The 13,590-nt window shown below is 37.2% G+C and overlaps 1 protein-coding gene across 1 annotated transcript in view; it reads right to left on the bottom strand.

The window, feature by feature from the left end:
- Nucleotides 1-13,590, bottom strand: part of fndc5a (fibronectin type III domain containing 5a) — a 65,558-nt gene that overhangs the window by 26,750 nt on the left and 25,218 nt on the right. The gene's annotated exons all lie outside the window — the stretch shown is intronic.

The raw sequence follows: 13,590 nt of genomic DNA, 5'->3' as shown, positions 1-13,590 counted from the left end.
AAAGGCTGATTAGGGTGGCTTCAGCTGAAGTCTTTTACTACTCAACTTAAAGGTTTTCTTCGCTATTCAAGTATAATTACCAACTTCATGTGATGAAAACTGTGAACTGCCTTTGTCTTTATATAAATGTTTGAGAATCACTGAGCACCAAGTGTGTAGTGAGCGTGAGTGTGTGAGTATGTGTGAATGGTGCTGTCATGTTGTTTCTTGTCTTGTCTCTGTTATATAAAAAAAAGTCTTTCTTGAGTAAATTTTTATATTATTTGTCTGCTGTGTATATCGCGTCCTGAATATGCTATATATATATATATATATATATATATATATATATATATATATATATATATATATATATATATATATATATATAAAAACAACTAACTTCATATGATGAGTTCACCTACAGAAGAGACTCACAACATATTTCAGGCAATACCCTTTTATAATCTCCACCTACCGCTATGGGCCAAGGGATTGTAGATTTGACATAACACATCTCTTTCAGTTGAAACAAGACATACCAATCTCTCGCTCTGGTCCTGTGTTTACATGCCAAGTTCCTCCTTTTATACTTTCTTCAGAACAGAGCTGAGACAAGCCTGCCTGCTGTATCCTGGTACAACTTCAGTACCTCACTCTTCCCCACACGTCTCCTTCATATTTGGAGTCACTGACTCCCTTGAAGAACTTGCAGCTTAAAAAACGTCATTGGTGATTGGTGAAATTTGGTGATGTCATAGAGAGTGAAAGATGATGATGAATGTGCGCAGACAGGGGGCGACAGTGAGGGATGTCGGTACCAAAATTTCCGCAGAGGTGATGTGTATGGATGACACAGATGAACAAAATGGATGGACATGAGGAGGTGGGAAAGATTAACCTGGAAAAATGTCTGGAAAAGTGAACTGCAAAGTCACGGTTCTGCTCCTACATGTTTAGCACTACAGTGAGTTAAAGAGGAATGATGGAACTTTTTAACCATGCTTTATGCAGGATTTAAAAAAGTTTGGAAGGTAATCTGGTAAAATTACTTAAATTGTGTATTATGTAGATGCGGCTGTTTCTGTCACAAAACACACTTGCAAGTATTAGTGTTTCCAACTTGTGTCCCATTTATGAAACAGCTGCACTTTCTCCACGTTTATCATGACAAAGACTAGATACTCGTCTAGATATCTGCACTTTACTTAAGTAGATTTAAAATGGATACTTTTTACTTTTACTTCACTACGTTTGAGAGCAGGTATCTGTACTTTCTAGACCACTACATTTTTGAACAGGACTGAAAAGTAAAAGTATTTTTTATTATTAGCAAAAGACGAACTTTAACATCTTTACTCCTACAATAGTTTGTCCAGTTGACTGATTTAAACTTCATCTTTTGCTATGGATTAGACCTGGACGACTGAGGGTTTACACAGACATTTTTAATTATTGTTTTAGACTGATTGATTCAGTTGTTTCTATTGAACAACATTCAGCACAAATCTGTATCAAAATCAATACATTTGAAGCTTTATTAGATCTCAAAAAATCTGTGCAAACCATTTATTTTTACTGTTAAATCAAATTTTTAAACGGGTACTTTTATACTTTTACTTAAGTCGATTTTTGGATGTGATTTTTTTTTTGCTCTGATATCTTTTACTTTAATAACAAAATTGAGAATGATGCCTCTATGGAAAAAAGTATTTAAAGACCTCTTTTTCCACTTCTGATTTATAATTTCTGCTTTATTTATTTCTAAAATGTGATGCATCTTGTCTGTATGTGAGGAAAACAAGTTTAAACTTCAGCCTATAACGTTTTTATAACTATACCTTACATCATATAAATGCACGAACACAGTCATCAGTGTCAAAGTGGTAGAATCTACATGGTCTTCAGTGAACACCTTTGAATCCTTTCACCTAATAATTATATTCCAACGTATATATACAGCAATAGACCCAAAGATGCTGAAAATTTCACCTGCCTGATTTCATAATGCCTATTCAAAGAACATTTTGTTAAAAAGTTAAGAAGACCAAACTAAAACAGTGCAGACATGACTGTAACCAAAGGGAGGTGTTCTTGGAGGAGAGAGCTTTAGGAACACAAAAGCTCAAATGAGTGATTATAAAGCAGTGAGCAGCTTTTGACTTGTGCACTGCTGAATCGTTCAATCCACACTGTTTAAAGAGGCTTAACAGGATTTCAAACTTTTGGCTTGATTTACCCAGACAAATGGAGGAGGAGGAGAAAGCACTGAGCTTCAAGGCGAAGACATTTTTTTTCAATATTCAGGAGTTTATTGGCAGACTGTTACAATTCTGGGAGTTGTGAAATTGGCCCTGTATTCACTTTAAAACTTTTCTTTATGTCTTTTTGTTTTGGTGTGTGTGTAATACATTCTTCTCTGACTGGTTCATCCACCTGTCAGTCCCATTTATTAAAACTTCTTTGTATAGATGAGGAAAGAAAAATATCTTGCCATGGTAAAAGCACAGCCATAGCAATTGTCCTACCAATTAAGAATTTAAAATAAAATACTGTATCTTTTGAATAGGAAAAAGATGTCAAAATATAATCTATAAAGCTGAACTCATGAATAAGCACTATGATGGACGCATTGGACAGTTACGCTACAGTTAATCATTACTTTTGTATGTGTCCCTGTTTAAAAAAAAAAAAAAAAAATCAAATAAATGTGCTCAGCTGACACTTTTGATCCGAGATTATTTAAAGATCTTAATTTTGACATTGCAAATATGTGCCTATGTGTCCTAAATTGTGTCCTGAATTATACAAATCTGACAACGAGGTCTGGGCATCTTTATCATCTAAGGTAGAACCAGACAGTGCCTTGGCCTAGTCTGTCTCCTTATGAACAAAGTATGCTTATGCAGAAAAATATTGAAACTAAAAATACTCAGAACATTGTGTAAAATAGGACATGGGTACGTTTCCAAGTTTAGCCTCCCCCCCACCTGCTCAGGAGTGATTATTCAGCAGGCCGGTGGTGCTGTGTGACGGGACAGAGGTGTGGGTCCAGAGCAGCAGCTGGTGGAGTGTCCTCTGCTCCAAATAAATACACAACATGACCTATAGTGCTCCAGTCTCCTTGTCTCTGCTCAGTTTAGAAAACACTTTAGCAGATGCCTCATAAAAAAGAACATAAAGACACGTGAGATAAAAATAAGTGGGGGCAGTGGAAAATCAGGACACTGAAAGAAAGGAGATAAAAATACTGTCCAATTAGTTTGCCTTTCCCAAATTGCAACTTTTGGAGAATAGATTGCACAAAATTGATTTCAAAAAACAAAAAAATTATCCTTTTGTTTGCTTTGATTTTATTCAGGTATTAAAAACGTGATGTATTTATTTCACTGTGTAACTGTAACTGTTCTGGTGAATGGTCTGGTACCTGCTTGTCACCATGGAGATTTTGTTGATTTTATTGTTTTTGTCTCCAGTGGTCCAGTATGGATATATATGTGCTTATATATTGCACATATTTAACTGCAAAATATATAAAAGACCTTGAAAATTAGGTTTTCTACTGTGAGCAGAGTTGATTTTCCACATATCTCACATGTAACTTAGCCTGGTGCCATCATCTGCTTGTCTCCATGGCGATAGATAAGTTTAATTCCAGATAAAGCAACAACATCTCGATGAAGACAAGTAAGTGGCTTCACTAGGAAAGTTAATGCCCCTTTAACAATCAGCTCCTTGCATTTGGATCCACTGAAACATGCTGCCAATTACAAGCTATATACTGTCATCCAATACATTACACCTTTATTTGGCCAAGTAATATGTAACCGTCTACATGTGGGTATTATTTTGATAGAACAAACCTATAAAAACGATACTGAAAGCAGCATACAAACAACAACAGCCCCGTAAATCATTGTATGAGTCATAAACCAGTGTGGTATAAAAATGACCTCATCTCCCTCCACTCCGGACCACGAGGACGACTTAAAGCGCTGCACTGGACTGTTCCTCTGTATATATACTGTAGCTGTGATGGAGTGAATAATGAGGACTCACAAGGGAAATTGGCAGCAGTTCGTAGCACCCGACACAACCTCTGTTAGCAAGACACTGTTAAAGTCCTGAGTGGACGTGCAAAACGACAAATACGCCTGATGATGAAGAGGATATTTTTGTTGTTTTTTGTCGGATGTTATTTGTTTTTGTACACAGAGAAGAGAGGGATCCGAGCCTGAATCAGATGTGTCACGGTGACTCACTGTATTTAATGAGCTGTCTGTCAAACAAAACTCTTCTGTTTGAGGGGCTCTGATCCTGTCCTCCAGGCGCATTTGTCCAAAACACTGCCCAGTAAATCAACTACTGACAGTAAGAAAAGTAACAGAGCATTTCATGTAACTGCAACCATTGTAATACCGAGGGTTGGCACTGAGATCCAAACTTGACAAAAGTCCACTTATAGACTGCAGTTCTTTTCATTTGACTTATCATATCATCCATGTTCATTCTTCTAACCTCCTCTGAGGGCCACCATGTCCGTTATTCAACCACCAAGATCTTTTGCACCTTTTTGGAACACTTTGGACCAACTTTGTCTTCTCCCTTTGTCTAAAATACTGTAGGGCAAAGATGTGGAAACTCCCACAAATGCTCTTTGTAATAATAAAGCACCCACTCTATCAAATGAAGGTGCCCTGCTCTGAGGACACCTGCCCCAACCACTCCTACATCCATGATAAACAGTCGCAAGTGAGTTATATTCTTCGTTTGGGAGTAGTTTTTTCCCCCCCGCCCGCGCAGTATTAAGCCCTCATTTAAATTGATTGCTTTCTTTGTGCTTCGATGCCCATGTGCCATACTAATTCAATACGAAATGTACCATTCTTTGCCGAGCCAGCATTTTCTCACTTTGGAAACAGGAAAAGTCATTATTTCACTGTTGGATGGCAAAAGTCCATAAAGTCTTATTATAAAAGACTTATGTTGATGAAGTTTGATTTGGGTTCAGTATGGAAGTGTTTATAGAAAACCATTATAGAAACAGACATGGCTGGACTTATTTCTGAACGTTCATTACCGTAACAGAGATGCATGACCACTTGAAATGGGGAAAATCACAGTGAAGTGAGTGGCCTTGAGAAGTACCGCACTCTTGTTATAATTGTACATATTAATCATTTACATAACCCCCGATGTTCTTGCTATTTCACATTGTGGCTAAATATAGTCCACTCTGTTCTAGCTGCCTCCCACATCCCCTTACACACACTACAGTACAGCTGAATGCACAATGTGAAATACAATGATGCCAGTTGTGTCAATTGAGCTAAATGGTTTATATTTTAGTCAGAAACCATCCAAAATAACAAGGCAAGAGCCAAGATAACACACTGGTTTAAAAAGGAATTTTCATATTAACATTCATTTATTTGGTGCATTAAAACTGAATAACTAGACGGTATTGCCTTTTCATAGCGTATATAATAAACATTAAAACGTTATAACGAGTCTGCAATTTTGTATGTTCCAAGAAGAAAACATGCATTATAAACTAAGCTTTTTGTACACTCAAAATAATTAAAAAATATAATTTAAGCAGTCGGGCAATAGTAAAGAAAGGCAGATATTTTATGCAGGAGAGGTTTATTTACCATCAGTAAGGGATCTGGAGACGTGAACAACAAATCATTCAAGTTATCCTTCCACTGTAAAGTCTATTATCTTTCCTCATTTTAAAAATAACTTAATTATGTTGAAATGTTGTAAATATTGATTTAACTGTGGGAGAAATAATTAATCAGTCATATCATTTTCTTAAACATTGTCTTAGACTGGCCTTATATTCCATTCTTGGAGAATTTCCAAGGCTACGAACTGTGCTTTTGTATCAAAGTTGATTTATATGGGTATTCTTGTAAAGTAAGCCCTGCGACAATGGGGGTGCATTTCCATTTAGAGGAGTTTTATTGAGGTAGTAGAGATGATAAAGTGTATGATTTATGAGACCTGCACACACACAGGAGGCGAAGAAAGCACTGGTTCTATTTTCTGAATGAAATAAGTTGGCAAAGAGGCAAATGGAAAATGAGAATATTATGTATATCAAATAAATTTCAGGAATACCTTTGATGGAAACTCTGGAAATTGTAAATACTAGTTGCTATAACATGAATTCTTTGGAAAAAAATATGTGATCAATATATCTGTACATATATAGTCAAAATGTGTTTCAATGCACTAGTAAAAAAGCATGATATTTTATGCCAATTTTGATACCACAAAGATTATAAAACGCAATGTAATTTCCAACACATAAAAATTGTAGTTTCTCCTGTAGTACTATGTGGTCATATACTAGCTCTGATTCACTATATCAAGACAATTATAAAACTCTTTAGGTAACGTCTAATTTGGTCATGTTGGTTATTTGTTATGCAGTTTTAGTACCTATTAGGATATTATATAGGTAATATGGTAAAATAAGGAACATTGCAGACTTTTATTAGCTGCCATAAAAGAGAATGAAACTACAATGCCATATAATGTAAACATAATATAACCTCTGTATTTTAAAGTGCAGGTTTTGAACAATGCGCTGTTATGATTGCAGCTAAAATTATAGTTTTGTATGGTTCTGTTCTCTATAGAATAAGGTCAAAATGGTGCACTCTTTCCCCTCTCTCCAGCAGCATATGCCTGAGTCCCGTGGCTGTACTGTGGGCTCATAATGAGGCAGTCCAGGGCAGAGCTGCTCCATCTGCTTAGCCTCAGCAGCCCCCCAGCAGCACAGTGTTCTCTCAGCATCTCTCTCCTCATACTAAAGACCTGTGTGCCTCCAGAATCAGCCATGTGACAGCTGCACATTAGAGACAGCATGTATGGCCTTATTGTTATGCCGGGCTACATTTACTGTACATGGTTGTAGTACAAGGTATTCCATTTGTATATTATGTGCACAATGAAGGCCAGCAGATGAAACACAGCACCTCAGGAATAGGAAATGGACCATTCACAAATGTGACTTTTGCAGTTTTAAGTTGTACATTTCAGGCATTAATAGAGACTAAATATACATTATGATCTTGTACTCTGTCCTAAAGATGAAATGCTATATGTTCTGAGTTAGGGAAAAACAGTGCATCCTTAAATACACATTATATTAGCCATGTTGACACAAGGAGAACATGCAAACTCTCATGCCATACTTTGTTGATTTATTGGTGCATGTAACTTTTCGGGTGGGAGTAACGCCACCTGCTTTTCTTTGAATGTCTCACAGCCAGGCATTTAACCTGTCTATCATACATGTATTCAATTAAAAGTGTCTTATTCCTAAATCAATAAAACCAGTGGTGTGCTTTGGATATTTTTGATGGTAAATGGCCACATTTTTATATAGCGCTTTTCCACCTTCAAAGCACTCAAAGCTCTTTACATCAATGTTCGGATCAGTGGATCTGACATTCTACCTGCTGAGCTACTGATCTCGAAAGCAATATTTTTCAGTCGTGGTTTTGGCCAGTGTTGATCACAATGACTCCCAGCCTTCATTTGAAAAGTGGTTAGGTAGTGCGCTGCTAATGAATTACAAACATGTTTATTGGTGCATCCAAAAAGCCGATGCACACAGACCCACTTTGTCGCTGCCACCATGAGCTTATTAATTCTCCTCTCCTAAACAATGTTTGAGCGCGCTCTCAACCCTGAGCCGTAATTAGAACTTATTGAACTTGGATGCAGTCATGGAAGAAAAACACAGGCTGTTGGCACTGAGGTGAGTACAGACAGGTCTGAGCTCTGTAACCAACAGAAGCACTGCAGTAAAGTTTTAGGAGAGGGTCGGGCAGGGGCAGAGAAAGCACCATAAATGAGACCTCCATCTTTCCTCTGCTCTCACAACCTCATGATGTCTCTCATCTTGTGAGTAATCTGCTGATGAAACTGTTATTTAAAGCACCCAGATGTTTTAAAGCCTTTTTAACTCACCTGACATAAAGAGTGCATTTGTTTTGAACGATAATTAGAGAGATGGACATGCAGAATCTGCTTGAGCATTGGTAAAGAACAAAGAACATCTCAGCTCTTTCTTACCACTGTTTACTTACCTATTTACCTATTTTTTTTACATCCCTCCAGAGGGCTCTTCTTTTCCTTGTTTGTATGACAGCAGTTTGAAAAAGTACCTCATCTGATTCACGTATAAACAGGGACATGATGTATCAGCACAACAAACGCTGCATTTAGCAAATCACAAGAGCCTGTCCTGAGTGTTAAATGAACTGCAGAGGCAGAAAGAAGCTGCAAATGAAAAACAACCAAAATGAATCAAGCTTCAAAGAAAATACATCAAACTTCAGTCTTCATTTTAAATGTATGCCTATGAGACAGATAACTCACAATACAGGTCACATAAGGATAATGACACATTGTTTAGGAGAGGAGAATTAATAAGCTCATTATGCATAAGTGAAAACATGTTCCCAGTCAGGATAGGCTAAGGTTGTTAACTTTACAATGTAACAAAAGGAATGAACTAATGGGATTCTGAGCACCATCTGAATCCTGGTAAGATTGGGAATGTGTGAACTATAATTATTATGTCTTGCTATATTATACTTTTCAAGATACTCAAATCTCTTTACAGTGTCTTATTCACTCCAGTCTGGTGAGCTTTTCTGTAGCCACAACTGCCCTGGTGTAGACTGCTGATCTATGCCATTGGCCCTTAACCACAGTTAAACATTGTTAAGTGTTTTACTTAAAAACTGATAACTTGAAACAAGATACAAATTCAAACTACACAGTGAAAATGTATAATTTATCATTGGTATCACTAATTACTATGTCTCAACATATAGCGTTTACTCCTAAACCAGTACATCCTCAGTTTATAAGCCAGGTCATTATACTATACTATACTATACTATACTCTTTAACTTTGAAAGAAGTGTTTAAGGTTCGCCATTACTCACCAACTCCTTAATCATGTACTAATTCTTTATAGAGCTTCCATTCACTGGAACAACACACATTTTCCCAACTGACTGGACATAAATGTGTCTAACAGAGCAGATAAACCCGATCATCCAGTTAATATGATTTACCATAAGTTAGATTGGATAAAGCTAAAAATAATTTGAGAACATTCTATTTTAACTGTGTTCCAAGAATATCTTTAATTTCCAAAAGAACACAGGGATGAACATGTGACAATTCCCTGTATGACACGAATCCTACAATGGTGGATTAGAGCGTTCGCATTCACCGAGGGGATTACATGGAAGAGGCAGGAAAACCCATATCTATACAGATTTTCCACACTCAAAATTACTTCTGTGATAAAAGATGACAGTGTATAGTGAGAGCAGAGAGGAGCAGGCACGTGGGGACTGTCATGGGAATAGAGAAGGTAGAATGTTGGAAAAATGTGTGAAATGAATATAAAAATGAGATCTCTTAAAGTGTAAAATGGATGAATGTACTTCTTGGTCTGTGGGTATTTAAAATGCAAATGATTATGGCCAGGTCACTGCAGAGAAAAGAAAGGAACCATTTTTTAGAATCATAAGGTATTTTATGACTGCAGATTTATGTAAAAATATGCAAGATAGGAGGTAGGGAAAATGGGGCTTAAAATGTGGGAATGGGTAGCTACTTTTACTGCTATATAATTATGTTTTTCACCAAACGCTTATCTGAGCTCAAGTTTTGGTCCATTCAGTTCATTCTGTTTGAGTATTCTTCTTTCCTTAGTACTGAAATTAAGATTGAAATTTACTTATCATGACAACAGCAAGCAGCTATTAGAAGTTGTAGGAGACTTTGCCGAACCCCTCAAACTCAACTTCCAAAATTTCCCATAAAATTGCCTGATCTGAACCTAACATTAGAAATACACAGAGCTTTACTTTGAAGCCAGAGCTGCAGCACATGCTTTTAACCTTGTGAGAGTGCCAGGTGTCACCGAAGTGTCCCTCTGAGCGATGTACATGACGGGATGGGGCCAGGGGCCAGATGTGCTCCTGATGCGGGCTCCTTATTGATGTCCTGCACAGCCCCAGGAGCAGATCAATGCAGAGGAAAAATGGCCTCACCTGTGGACAGGGGATGGCTTTTCCTACACCAGGGTTATAGGACATTTTATGAATAAATTTTACCTGCCATAATGCTCTGAGCGACAGAAGTAATTATGTGCAATTTTAATTCCACTCACAGCTTTAACCCTGCGCTCAACTGTGGCTGACTGCAATGCCCCAGCAGCTTCTAACTGGCAGAGATGAATGGCACATTAGCAATTAGCAATTAGCCAAGGACATAGTCTATGATTTCAGTCCATGTAAAAGTCAAGCCCCAAGAAAAGTGCTTCAAGAGTGTCCATATAGGAGACAATTTAGTGAGAAAAGAAGGCCTGTGATTCATGTGTTCTTGAGAAAAGTGCAGTGTTCAAGATGGATGCACTCACAGAGGTATTGTTTAAAACACATCTCGATACATGTCTTTTCAACCACCACAATATGTACAGCTCTACAGTAGCATTCATCATAAAGAGTTTACAATACAATGATGTAAGGCTTTCATAAAAGAAAAAGGATTAACATACAATGGACAATCTATCTGTAACTTAAGCAGCAAGAAAGACTGACCCATAGTGGAGGTTCCATTAGGCAGGGCATCTGGCATGAAAGCTCCTCCAATCTATAAGGAGAGAGTGATATTAAAAAATGATTGGTCCTCCTGAGTATATTGTTCCATCTAACTCGATTGAATGTACATTGATTTGTAAATAAAATTGAACAATCTGCAGCTCACTTATCAGCGATCCAAATCCAAAGAAAGCGGATACTATTTAAATAAGTCTCCAAATGTTGTAGTTTTAGCAAAACAAAACAAACATAAAATAAAAGGGTTAATGGCCCCTATGACACAAGGTTACCCAAATATCTGTGCTCATCTTTTAAGTTAATTAAATGGATAAACTTCATCAATATACATTCTGCCGGACACTGAGGCTGTGTGTTGATCCTCTGAGCATTCACACGAGGCATTTGTAATGGAACATTGATTAAGTGTTTGTTTAACTAATAGCCTGTTCTTTACAGTGTGAAAAATAATATCAATTGACCTAAGAAAACATGCCTCCTTGAAACCAAACAGCATTGATCTGTGCAAATGAACTGCAGAACATTAGACTAAATTATTAAATGGACACAGAGGTGGGTTATTGACTGCTAGTTGGGGCTACTCCATAAAAAACTTAAAGGAGAAGAGGAGAACAAGGCTGCGATTAACTTTTACCAAGTTGTGGGGAAGTTTGAATTAGAAAAATAAATCTGCGTTTGTTTAATTTCCTGCTCTGGACAGACTTATTAATACGAGGGTTTTAATTACTTTGTGCTACTTTTAAAGTACATTGCCTTTCCATAGTGCCTCGTTACAACTAAATCTGTCACGATTAAGTAGATTTTTGTCATATAATTTCTTTAAAAAATATTGCTTAAGGGTGTATCACAATTTTCATACAAAGCAGCTAAAGAAAGTGAAATTACATATGATGATTTCAGAGGTATTATGTAGGACCAAAAAAGTAGTGAAAATATTTTATTATACAAGAGAGGCTTGTTATATGATTGAAAAGTAGGTCCCCTGAATGCACCTCAACTTGAACTACACACTCTGACATTACAAGAGCAGAAAACCTTTTATACAACAGGTTTAGGAAAGCAGATAACATTTTAGATTATATTAAGTATACAATAGCCATTTTTGTGTTGCCTGATCACAGCGAGTAGTTATTTGAATGTTCCACAGTATGACATTAAATGCATCTGATAGGTGAAGTCACTCAGCCAAGTTATACATCAAATTTGTGGTGCGTCCGCTTACAGTAAGAATGCATGCCTCCGCTAGTAATTCAATATTTGTTTTATTTCTTTTAAATGTATTTATCTTTATTTATACAGGGAGACCAAATGACACCACTTAGATGCTCTTTTCAGGGGTACCCTGATCAAAATACAGAAAAAAATTACAAAAAACAAACACAAATAAGTACATAAGTCCATTTAAACGATTACAATTATGTGCAATATAAATGTTACATACTGCATCTGGCACCTCACAAAATACTTCTTATTTCACATATTACTCATCCTGCCATACAAGTAAAAAAAAAACAAAAACAAAAAAAAACTTTTGCTATTTAGGTACAAGTTGTTACTGTAAATGTTATCGTAACCCTAATGAACTAGAAAACAGAGCCATCTCTAGCTTTTTCGAACACAGCCATATGTTAACCACTTCAAAAATCCTTCACCTGCAGTAATTCCCTTAATTCTTGTTGCCCCCCCTCTGCTCCTATTTACACATCTCTCCTCCTCACACTCTCAGCACTTCACATGTCGCCTTCATCTTCTCTTTGGCTAATTTGTTCATGTGCGACAGAGCCGTGTTGGCCACTAACTCACGATGGATGAGAGTCATTACCCAGACAGAGGCTAAATCATCAGCCCCTATAATGTCACACGGCTTTGACAGCTTTACCCGGTTGCATTAGAACTCAGCAACCAACCCAGAAACAATGGAAATTCCTTAGCAATCTGTGGATTTCTGATTCTTGAATGTGATGATGACATACTCCCTGATGAGGGGCAAGAGCCAATTTTCTCTGTTGATTACATGGTCCTTTGCTGTGAAATATCCAAAAGGTAAATTTACAATGTTGGACTTGATCATTTCTATGACTAAATCCCAGAACATGCTATAATGCAATAATACAACAACAATCTGCATTTAAAACAATTGGTGGTTTTCAAATTTTCGAATATTATGACGTCATAGTCCCAGATGGGGGCAAGAGACACATTTCCCTGTTGATTACATTGTGCTTTGCCATAAATATCCCATAAGTAAATTCACCCATATTGAACCTCATCATTTCTATTAGTGACTATACCCTAGAACTCACTATTTAACAACAAAAAACTTGAACAGTACACGTTTTAGATGCCCCTTATCTGTATTAAATATTATTGGCCTATAAAATGTTGTGATGTCATCTGAAACCCAGCGATATTGATTTTCCACTGTCCCCTATCTGCACTGAATATTATTGACCAATAGATTGTTGTGATCATCTGAAACCTAGGAATAGGTTGTATCTGTCTGGATCCTCCCTGACTGTCTCTCCGCCCACCTGGGCGTCAGCTGGCACACCTGGATCCAATTTCCCTCATTACCTGCATTATAAGAAGCCTGTTTTTTCATCCACTCCTCGCCAGTTTGTTGTTGATACTTCTCTAGTTAGAGGATGTGTTTAGCGCCACAAGACAAGTTAATGTTTTTCAGCGTTTTTGTTCTACAGTTGCTTTGTTCTATGTCCAGCTGCCTCTGTCGTTATCATTGGAAGCTGCCTGTCTGCCTGTCTGTCTGCCTGTCTGCCTGCTTTCCAGCCCAATACCTACCTGCACCTCTGAACCCCCGAGCTTGATCCTTACCACATTTGCCTGATTACTAGCCTGGACAATAAACAGTTAAACTACTTACCCGTTATGTGCTGCTTTTAGGTCCTAAGTAAAACCATGACAGTGTTCACCTTGTAGAATTTGAAGA

The sequence above is a fragment of the Periophthalmus magnuspinnatus genome, chromosome 22 (genome assembly GCF_009829125.3).
Source record: "Periophthalmus magnuspinnatus isolate fPerMag1 chromosome 22, fPerMag1.2.pri, whole genome shotgun sequence".
Taxonomy (NCBI): Eukaryota; Metazoa; Chordata; class Actinopteri; order Gobiiformes; family Gobiidae; genus Periophthalmus; species Periophthalmus magnuspinnatus.
Note: the sequence above shows the minus strand (reverse complement) of the source record. Positions and strands in the feature narration are given on the sequence as shown.